A 12,074-nucleotide genomic window follows, 5' to 3' on the forward strand; every position below is an offset into this window, starting at 1 on the left:
CTTTGGCACTAGAAAAATCGGGGTGTTCCAGGGACTGTTTGATTCTCGTATGTGACCTAAGCTTAATTGTTCCTGTATTATGGCCTCTAAATGTACTAATTTCTCCTTAGATATAGGCCATTGGTTAATCCAAATGGGTTTGGAACTTAACCACGTGATAGGGTCAGCGAATAGCGGGGCGATGCTTGCCGCACCCACAAATTCTGTGTGCAGTTTGTCCGATGTGGTCAATGTTATGTTCATTGCGGACATCACCTCTCTGCCCCAAAGAGATTGGGCAATATCTAGTACATAAGGTTTAAATATACCTCTATGTCCTTCACTATCAGACCACGATAAAGTATTCGCTGATTGGAGAATGTGCTCAGGAGTGCCTATGCCTATTAACTTCTGGTGAGGTTCAATGACTTCCCATGATTCTGGCCAATCCGTAGCAGAGATCACCGAGATGTCTGCTCCAGAATCCAGGATGCCTGAGATAACCCTGTCTTCTACAAACAAAGACATTACCATCCTATCCTGAGTCACTTTTTGAGACCAAAACAATCCATGGGCTGTGGAGTCAAGGCTGCTTTTTTGAAGCTTGCTCTTTAGAGAGAAATCAGCTTCAGGGAATATGGTCAAGTAAGCTAGATTGGTGTCCTTTGAAATGCAAAATGCTGGCTTTGCAGCAGCCAGGATGTGGAGCCCATTGGTCTCCTTATCCTGAAACAATGTAGGAAAGATTTCTAAACCTTTTGCAATGAGGTCAGGGTCGCCTAGTATTAACCCTTTAACACCTTGAGGTACTGGAAAACGAAAGCTAGCTGGAATCCAAGTCGGTTCTGACTTCTCTCTTAGTACTATGCTTTCGGCTGCAATTATAGGGAATCGAAAAGAACACCTCATGGTTCTGCCCTGATTTACTCCTGGGCTCAAGGCTGGCCCGAAGTCTAGTTTAACTGGGTGTTAGACCCTGTGTTGGGAAGACTTCGCTTATTGCCAGCTCTGCACTCAGAAGCCCAATGCCTGCCCTTTCCGCATTTGGGGCAGATATCTGGAGTCTTTCCTGATCTTTTATTTGGACATGCTCTACGATAGTGACCTCTCCTGCCGCACGCATGGCATAGCCCTCTAAGCATTCTTGGCTGCTCTTGTACTGTTAAAATAGTTCTTGTCTCACCCATGCCTATGTCTTGGCAAGCTCTTAAAAAATCTGTCAGGGTCCCTGTAGCTTTAATGGGAGCTAAAGCTCTTCTGGCCTGTTCATTAGCATTTAAAAAAGCAAGGTCCCTAATGAGAACCTTAGCTGCATCTTCATGAGGGATATGTCTGCGGACTTCTGTACTGAGCCTATCCACAAAGTCAGCGAAAGATTCGTTCTGCTTTTGGATGATCTCTGTGTACAGGCTCTCTGAATCCTTCCCGGGTAGGGCTCTCCATGCCTTAGTAGCCGCGCTGGCTATCTGGTTAAAAACCTGCTCTGTGGCTGCGATTTGCCTAGCAATTGGTTCGAATTCTCCTTGCCCTACCAATTGTTCAAAGGGCACGTTGATTCCTGCCTGCCTGTTCTCGGAGGCCTGCAGGGAACATAGATCATGGAATTTCAGTTTCCAGGTCAGATAGTCACCTCCGCTGAGGGCGGACTCGGCTGCCAGGTACCAGTCAGCCGGTGTGAGTGTCTGTTGAGTCAGATTACTGAGGAGCGCTAATGTGAATGGAGCGATTGCCCCGTTTTTCAATACGCTGCTTCTGAGCATTTTCAAGACCTTACAGTCTATGGGCTTATGCTGGGCAATGCGTCTGTTGGCATCCTCAGGGTCCTCTATATACCTGACTGGGAAAGCAGAAATGTCCTCCTTGCCTTTTTGAGTAGGCGAGATCGGCTCATTCCTGAGTGAATCAGGCTTAGAAACTTCAGGCGAGCAAGGTGGGGGTGGGGTGGCCACGAGAGAGGCTCGTGAAGCCAACCCGTAGTCTGGGGGAGGGGTGGGAGGGGGAGGGGTCAGAGTGTTTAGAGAAGGATACAGCCTTGGAGTTGTAAATGACTCTTTTGTTTTACTCTCCTTTGAATTATAGCCTGGGGCCTCTGGAGGATCCCCAGACCATCCTGAACACTCTCCTTCCCTTCCCCCATCAGTCTCCTCAGGAGCAGTGCGTTTGAGATCCTGCTTTTTAAATTCCTGAGTCTGTGGAGATTCCTTCTCCCCTGCAGTATAGGTACGAGTAGCTAAATCCTCTAGAACAGTTCTGATAATTGACCAGGTGTTAAATACCGTTTTCCTGACTCTGTTACCTTCCTTTTGATAGTCCTTTAAGGATTGTCCTATACGGTCCCATTGAGCAACTTCTAGCGTCCCCATAGATGGGAAGGCTGGGAAAGCCTTTTGAATTACTTGTAGCAAGGCTTTGATCTGCGCTTTAGAGACCTTCCTACCTCCCTGTTAACCTGCATGGGAGGAAATAGTCAAACCCATCTCTGAGAACAACTCACCTTCCGTTGGCCAGACTCGAAGGGCTTGTTCTCTGGCTTCGTCCCGCCTAGCCTGAGAAATCCTTCGCGTCTCGGGGCGCGCCCTCCCTACTGCTGTGAGAAATAAAGGTAGAATGCCAAAAGAAAGTGGCAGGTGTGAGTTCTAGCCACGTTGGGGCCAGTATGTAGCCTCCCGGCCTGCGAGAGGCTGCAAGGGGTGAAAGAGAGGATAGAGATAGAGTAGAAGTATTGATCCCGCGAAGGGCGTGAACGAGCCGACTTTAGAGATGTGAATAACCGAGTCAGTAGACAAATATTATTTGTATGAGCCACAGCTAAGCTCCGACCACTGAGTGTGAATATTCAGGCTAAAACCACCCAATGATCTCGATTTAACACCATACTGGTCAGAGGATAATGCTAGCTCAGATGGAAAGGAGATCAGAAACTGAAGGAGGTAGATAATGCTAGGTAGCATTAGGAGAAAGAGAGGAAGTAAGGCAGGCCTGGCCTAAAGGCCAGGCCTTAGTGAGAAAGACAGAGAAGAGAGAGAGAGACAGGCAGGCAGGGGAGAAGATGTTCAAGTGTGGGGAGCTTGCTGGGGCTCGTTTATTTATAGTCTTGACAGCTCAATACATATTGAACAGTTATATGATACCTCAATACATATGGATGAGTTACCTGGGGTATTCCCATTGGATAATGCAACTTATGACAAGGTGAAGGTGGGGTTATTATCCCCGGGAGAGTGAGACAAAGGAAAGCCAGGTTTCGCGCCTAAACTTCAGCCACGCTGGCAATAAAATTTATTGCCATGCACAGGATGGCCATGAGCTCACTCACATTCCTTGTCTCTTCGTAATGCCTATGGTCTGGACTGCTACAGATTGAGGTGGGTAGATTTAGCCTGAGTATCTATCCTGACAATGTTAGTCAAAGCTAATGTATCTGAGGCAGCTGAGTAGGGAAAAGAACACCACTTTGGGCATCAGAAGACACATTTGATTTCTAGCTTCCCTGCTAATTAGCTTGGCTTGTTGGCTAATACAAGTCACTTCTCTGTAAAGTGGGATTAATGGTACTGACCCATTTTACTTTGCTCTCAGAAATGCTTTGTAAATTAGTAATGGATGGTGTCAACATGACTTGTTACTTTTATTGTATACTTTTATGTATTCATTCATTCAACAAGCATTTCCTTAAGATATTACTCTATGTAAAGTCCTGGAGTTACAAAGAAAAAATCAGTAGCAGTCTCTGTCTTCAAGGAGCTTTTATACTCCAGAAGGGATACAATATATTCATAGATGAATGAATACAAATTAGATGGAAAGGGGAATAAGTTTACTGATAAACAGGATATCAGCAAAGGCCCCCAAGTAGAACTATAAAGAAAGAAATACATAGAGATGAGTAGAAAAAGATGAATGAGGTGTGAAGAAGGGAATAAATTCCAGGTACTTCAAAATGTAGGTGGAAGGGGAAAGGTGAAAAGGGACACTAATTTATTAAGTACCTATTATGTGCAAGGCACTGTGCTAAGTGCTTTACAAATCATTCTCTCATTTGATCCTCAAACAACTCTTAAGAGATTTTACCATTGAGGAAATAAGAAGATATGGCCCAGTGTCACATAGCTAGTAAGTGGCTGAGGCCAAATTTGAACTCAGATCTTACTGACTCCAGACCAATCCCACCATCCACTCCTCCAATATGAATTCAGGGAACATAAAGTAGGATAGTTTGCCTGAAATAAAGATTGGAATATGAGCAATAAAATGGAATGTTTGGAAATATTGGTTAAAGCCAGATTATGAAGGGCTTTAAGTGAATGATGTTTACTTTATTATAGAAGTAAGAAAGAGTCAGTGGAGAGTTTTAGAAAGAGAACAATATAGTCAGACAAAAGTCTTTTCAATTGAAAAACATTTATTTCCCTTTTTTCCTTAACTACCTTTTCAATGGGGAACAAGAAAAAGAAACATTTCTATAGCATATATCGATAGTTATGTGCAACATATTCTAAAGTCCCAAGTCCAAAAATGTATCTCATTTTGCATATATAGAATCATCTCTCTATCATCAGATTAATTAGACAATGAGCTTTTATTACAGTGTAACATGAATTATATAGGCATTGGGAACAAGAAGGGCAAAAAAACAAATAAAAGGTCTTTGAACTAAAAAAAAAACTCACAGGTTAATAGGGAAAACAGTATGCAAAAAACTACAAAAAAACAAATACTCGGAATCAATTGGAGCTTGTCTCGGAATAAAAGTAAGGAGAACTGAGAATGTTTTGATGTGGAAGGTGGGATTTTATTTGATATTTGAAAGAAGCCAGGGGAAGAAGCTAGAGATAAGGAAGGAGAACATTCTAGTCATGGAGAACAGTTAGTGAAAATGCTTGGAAGAGGGAGATTGAATGTTGTGGATAGCATTCCTCTTTGGTCCTCTGATGAATGGTCATTTAGATAATCTTTCAAAGTTGTCTCAAAGTTGTTAACTTACAAAATGCTATTATATGTTGTTTTTCTGGTTATGCTCTCTTTGGTATACATTAATTTATATAAATCTTTTTGGGTTTTCCTGAATCTTAGTCACTTCATATTTTCTTATAGCACAATCATATTCTATCGCCTTTATAGATTGTAATTTGTCCAACCATTCCCTAGCTGATGAACACCCCAATAGTCCAAAAAAGACAAAAATACAAACCAAAATAAAAGGATTGTACATAATTGATCTGAACTTCCATAGCTTTTCTTCTTCCTTCCTTTTTTCCTTCCTTCCTTCCTTCTTTCCTTCCTTCCTTCCTTCCTTTCTTCATTTCCTTCCTTCCTTTCTTCATTTCCTTCCTTCATTTCCTTCCTTCCTTCCTTCCTTCCTTCCTTCCTTCCTTCCTTCCTTCCTTCCTTCCTTTCTTCCTTCTTCCCCCTAAGATGAGAAAAGGGCAAATCCAACCAAATAGCAGGGTAAGAAGAGAGGTACAATGGATGGATCAAAGAAATTTGATTATTCCTCTGGCAATACCAAGAGAGAAATAAATAATTTCTTAGTGGAGCCCTCAAATGATTAAATAGTGATTAAAACCTTGGCACATGGATAGGATTCAATGACTTGACATAGGTATATTCATGAATTACAGTAACCTTAAAGAAAAAAGACAGTGTTGAGCTTTACAAGTAAATAGTAGGAAGTTTTTTGTGTGTGTTTGTTTTGTTTTTGTTTTTACACTGCAAAAGTCAACCGGAGTCATAAACTTATCCTATTTCACCAGAAGCTTGGCAGAGTTCCTAGCCATAAATGAACAAATCAACATCATAAAGATAGAAAAGTATTTGGTAGGAGATGGAGTTTCCAAGTTTACTCCAAAGCAAAATGAGATTTTTTTGTTTCGTTTGTAGTTTTGATTTTTAAAATATATTGAAACTGTTCTAAAAGCTTGTAAAATGCCCTTCTACTTAGACCATTGTGGTTAAAAGCACATTCTCTAGGGTGGGGCATACTGGCCTACTTACTCACTCACATTGCCTAGAAAAATGAGGGAATATTTTAAATTTACTGGAAAATTGCTATACCTCTTTTTCACTTTGGACTGCAAGATGAGATTAGAGAGAGAGACAGCAGACATAAAGACAGAAAGACAGAGAGAGAAAGAGAGAGACAGAGGGGGGGATAGGGGATGGAAGGAGAGAGAGAAAAACATTACCCAAAAGAGGAAATATATTTGAGATGTTTCAGTGTTCTAATGCTTTAGGCCAGTCTCTTATGGGGAATTAACTCATCTTTTTAGCTAAAGTTGTCACTAGTGAATACATCAATCTGTCCTGGATATATTTCCATATTCACTATTACTTGGAGGTGAAAATCTTCTGCTTTTAGGCCCTCTCTACCTAGAAATCCCATTGTTAGAGTGTAGGGAACTATTTATCTTTCTTCTTTACCTTGTTCAACTATCCCTTCAATTCCTTGCACCCCTATGTTAGTAGGTTTTAATTTTTGTCTACAATTGGCTCAGCCAATTCATACTTCAGTCCAATGAATTTTGGATTCCTCTTGGTCTTTCTATTGTACAGCTTACTCTTCACAAATCATGTTACCTTTAAAATTAAAAATTAATTTTAGAAATACAAAGGAAGGTGGCCTTGCAGGCCCAGATCTCAAACTATACTATAAAGCAGTGATCATCAAAACAATTTGGTACTGGCTAAGAGACAGAAAGGAGGACCAATGGAATAGACTTGGGGTAAGTGACCTCAGCAAGAGAGTCCATGACAAACCCAAAGACCCCAGCTTTTGGGACAAAAAATCCACTATTTGACAAAAACTGCTGGGAAAATGAAGACAGTGTGGGAGATTAGGTTTGGATCAACACCTCACACCCTACACCAAGATAAACTCAGAATGAGTGAATGACTTGAACATAAAGAAGGAAACTATAAGTAAACTAGGTGAACACAGAATAGTATGCATGTCAGACCTGTGGGAAGGGAAAGACTTTAAAACCAAGCAAGACATAGAAAGAGTCACAAAATGTAAAATAAACAATTTTGATTATATCAAATTAAAAAATTTTTGTACAAACAAAACCAATGTAACCAAAATTAGAAGGGAAGCAACAAATTGGGAAACAATCTTCATTACAAAATCCTCTGACAAAGGTCTAATTACTCAAATTTATAAAGAGCTAAATCAATTGTACAAAAAAATCAAGTCATTCTCCAATTGGTAAATGGGCAAGGGACATGAACAGGCAGTTTATAGCCAAAGAAATCAAAACTATTAATAAGCACATGAAAAAGTGTTCTAAATCTCTGATAATCAGAGAGATGCAAATCAAAACCACTCTGAGGTATCACCTCACACCTAGCAGATTGGCTAATATGACAGCAATGGAAAGTAATGAATGCTGGAGGGGATGTGACAAAGTTGGAACATTAATTCATTACTGGTGGAGATGTGATTTGATCCAACCATTCTGGAGGGCAATTTGGAACTATGCCCAAAGGGCGACAAAAGAATATCTACCCTTTGATCCAGCCATAGCACTGCTGGGTCTGTACCCCAAAGAGATAATAAGGAAAAAGACATGTACAAAAATATTCATAGCTGCGCTCTTTGTGGTGGCAAAAAATTGGAAAATGAGAGGAGGCCCTCTAATTGGGGAATGGCTGAACAAATTGTGGTATATGTTGGTGATGGAATACTATTGTGCTAAAAGGAATAATAAGGTGGAGGAGTTCCATGGAGACTGGAACAACCTCCAGGAAGTGATGCAGAGCAAGAGGAGCAGAACCAGGAGAACATTGTACACAGAGACTGATACACTGTGGTACAATGGAACATAATGGACTTCTCCATTAGTGGCAATACAATGTCCCTGAACAATCTGCTGCGATCAAGGAGAAAATAAAAACACTACCCTCAAGCAGAGGACAAATGGGGGGGGGGGGGGAGGGGAGTAAAAACACTGAGGAAAGGCAACAGCTTGACTACAGGGGTGGAGTGGATATGATTGAGGAGAGACTCTAAATGAACAACTGTAAACCTCAAAATTTCCAACATTTATAAGTCTAAGAAATTTTGAGGTTTACACAACTTAATGAAAAGACCAACAACATGGAAAAGAGTTTGGACCGAGGACACATATGATACCCAGAGGAATCATGCATCACCATTGGGGGGGGGGGGAGAAAAAGAAAATGATCTTTGTTTCTAATGAATAATGTTTGAAAATGACCAAATAAAATAATGTTTAAAAATTAATTTTAGAACCATTCTTTTCCTTTCTTTCCCCTTACCTTTTATTGAGGTCTGGTCCCATGTTGTCTATATTTCTCCAATGAAAACCTCACTAAGCTTCCCAGCTCTGTCTAATTCAAGTACCTAACAATGGGCTAGGGCTGGGTGGTGGGAAGCCAAAACCATTTTCGCTAGAATTTTTGAGATTAGGACATCAGTGTGTATCTAGGAAATTTGCAAAGTTGACTGACAGCCCTCAAACCAAGATTCTACAGAACTGTCTGGGTCAGGATTCTAAGACAGTTAGGCAGCTGGGAAACTTTTCTCTGAAGCTGGGATTCAAGTCAGAGAGGCTGTGTGTCAGTCTCCTTGAAGAAATCACCTTTGAAGCTGCCTAACTTGGACTATCCTCAAGAAAAAAGGTTGAGTGGGAGTTTCCCATTCACTCTGGTGGGCAGATGTAATTTGGGTGTGAACTTCCTCCCTTCCAGGATCTTGTAAGGACCCTTCATATGGATTCTTCAGGCTGGCCCTACCAAGGCCTCTGGAGTTTGTGAGAATCTGAACCTCTTTTGGACTTTATCTTTTATTTTCCCTTTAGATAGGTTAAGCTTAGATTACAAAACCTTAGTGAGTTAAATATTTGGGTGGGTTATAGTTAGTTGGGCCCTCAACCCCTGTCATTTCCTTACTCTTTTATTTAATAAAACTGTTTTTATAAATTTGTGTGATCCCTTCCTTCAAACCTTCCCTTCCTCAAAATTCCCATATAACAAGTGTGACCAGGTGATTGATGGTAAAATATAGACAAAATACATGAACTACCAATAAAGATTTCCCAATTATTCCTTGAAACCACGCTTTAGGTTAGATCAAAGAAGCTACTAAAATTCACAAGCAGTATCTATACATGAAAAGAAAAAAAATAGAAAATAGAGAAAAAAATCCCTATATGATTCAAGCCAAGCACACACACACAAATAAGGAAGCATCTATTTTCTACATATTTCAAATAAAACAGTTCTTTGGTTTTGACATGTTTATTAAAATCTTCCCAGTTTTTCTGTTTGGAGAAGAGTCCAAATCTTAGATTTACCAGCCTCTATTTAGTACTAGCTAATAGTCTGCCAAGCAATGTTCTTTCCATGTTTATGAGGTTGTTATTGATTTATTTTTTTGTTATTTGATTTAATGAATCAGAACTAGACACAAAGACATATATTTAAGGAGTTTTCAAACCACAAGAGGCCAAAAGCTTGATAAATTGTGAGAATGGTACATTCCTTGGTTCTTCAAATTGAATGAAGTCCCCAAACTTTTTAACATAATAGTTATATTACTACCTTTTATATAAAAAATTAAATGAACCTGTGCAAGATTTAAATAATTGGAATCCTTATATTAGGATGATCTTTTTCTTGAGAAAAGGAAAATTCCTAAAATAATTTTAAATTAGGAGAAAAATGTTATAATTTAATTCATTGCATGTTTTTTCAGATATTGAAATTCCCTACAGATGCCTTTCATTTATTAAAATTAGAAAGGGTTAGGGTTTCTTCCTTCCTTCCTTCTTCCTTCCTTCCTTCCTTCCTTCCTTCCTTCCTTCCTTCCTTCCTTCCTTCCTTCCTTCCTTCCTTCCTTCCTTCCTTCCTTCCTTCCTTCCTTCCTTCCTCCTTCCTTCCTTCCTTCCTTCCTTCCTTCCTTCCTTCCTTCCTTCCTTCCTTCCTTCCTTCCTTCCTTCCTTCCTTCCTTCCTTCCTTCCTTCTCTTCCATCTTAGAATCAATAATATTGTGTATTGGTGCAGAAGAGTGGGAGGGGCTAAGCAATGGGGGTTAAGTGACTTGCCTAGTCATCAACAAGGAAGTATATGAGGCCAAATTTGAACCCTGGATCTGGCTCTCAATTCCCTGGGCCACCTAGCTGCCCCTACTTAAATTGTTTATTAAGCAGTTTTTGAAACTGCATATAAACCTGTCATGGTAAAAACACAAAATAGCAGAAATTATGCTTGCAGGAAATGAACCACAAATATCTACACTTGTCCCATAATACATAGTTAAAATACCATTGTCTAGGAGATTTTCAAATGCTTTCTGGAAGTATAATCATATACATTTCAATGAATCTAATTAATTTTTCATACTTTAATTATGAGTTAATTGTCCAATGGGAAAATTTTCCCATATATGGTGGAGAGTAGATGAGTGAAGGGAATTGTCAACTAAAATTCCATCCGTTAAGGTCATTCCTGTCATGGGAACTTCTAATATCTACTAGCAACTTTTGTATATCTTATAGACTTGGGGATTTGCTTGGACACATGAAATGTCAAATGCATAATCCATGGACACCAGTCTAGTATGAGTGAGAGGCATGCCTTGAATACAAAATGACTTCTCTTCTCCCTGAAACATACTACTTATTTAGGATGAATATTCTTTTTTGAAAATTGAAGTATTGAACTTTGTGACTTTGTTATTGTACAGCAGAGTTAAATAGAAAGAACTAGAGCTATCAACTTGTGACCTTTTCTATGGCTTTTTAGCTTGGCTCTTTAACATAAAAATAAAGAAACTCTCTCCACTCTGACTTGATGGGTAGAGATTTATTTTCTAATCTTTTGGGATGTCTGTAATGGTTATGAGATAGGGTTACTGAGCCTTGGTGTGACATCCCTGAAAATTGAATATTCCAAAGGCCATCTTGAGGAGTTAGAGGTATTTCATTTGAGACTAGTTGAAATGATCACCTTAGTAACACTAGATTCTAAACTATATCTCTTTCTGGAGCATTCACTTTTCACTGTGTAGCCCTTTGAAGGGAGGAAGGATATGTTAAAGGGTCATACATTATTTTCTATTTTCTAATGGGTGTTTTTGAAGAGATGACCATATAATGAGCCACAATAATCTGAAAATTCTAATGTGAAAATATGAGTCTCTCAACATTTTTCCTTCATGGAAGGGCTTAGAAATATGGAGGGTGGATCTGGGAGCATAGGGAAAGAGACTGGTTGGTTGGGAGGAAACTTTAGTGGAATTGTGAACTGTACCACTAACATTTTCTGAAGTGTTCTCCAAAGAGGCCATTCAGAGGATTTCATAACCTGTTTATATCTCCTTTTTCCTTCAGAGTTAAGCAAATATTGTTCCCCCAAAAAGGAAAAAAAAATCTTTCTTTGGTTAAATGATGGAACTTTTTGTTTTTTTTCCCCCCCTGAGGTTTTGTTCCATCTAAGCAAAAGTCTCCTGGATAGACTCTCGGGGAATATGAAAAGCAGGATGCCCTGTTTTAAACTGCTAAAGGAAAATAGTATTTCCTCCCAAGTTTTGAACCTGGGCCAAATATGGTCAGTGCAAGGCTAGAGAGGATGTAAAAGGAGAGGAATAATGAATTCCTGTTTATAGGAGCAGTTGTTTGGGGAAACCTGGGAAATTGTTTGGAATAACTGCATTTGCTAAAAGCAAATTTGTCCTTTTGGTTTGTTTGTTTTAGAAAGCAAGGGTTGACTGATTTAATCAATGTAAACAGAGGAAGAACTAATGTAAAGGAATATATACCCAACTTCCAGTCAAGTGTATCTATTATTCTTTCCAAGTATAAGATATTTTCTCCACCTTTAAGAAACTTAGAATCTAGTTGTATAAATAAAATATTGACATAATAGAAAGTTTAATGTAATTAAGTGTTAAATTATATGGGTAGACTTTAAGAAGTCTAGAAGCTCAAAATAGAAGCTCAAAGAAGAAAGAAATCAATGAGTACTCAAGTAGCCAGAGAAGTTCTTAGAAATCAGGTTGGATATATGACTAGGAAGTTTAATAAATCAATAAAATGGGATGCCAGAGGTGAGAATGACCTCAAAAGTTAAGTAGT

Source organism: Monodelphis domestica, chromosome 4 (assembly GCF_027887165.1).
Source record: "Monodelphis domestica isolate mMonDom1 chromosome 4, mMonDom1.pri, whole genome shotgun sequence".
NCBI classification, from domain to species: Eukaryota; Metazoa; Chordata; class Mammalia; order Didelphimorphia; family Didelphidae; genus Monodelphis; species Monodelphis domestica.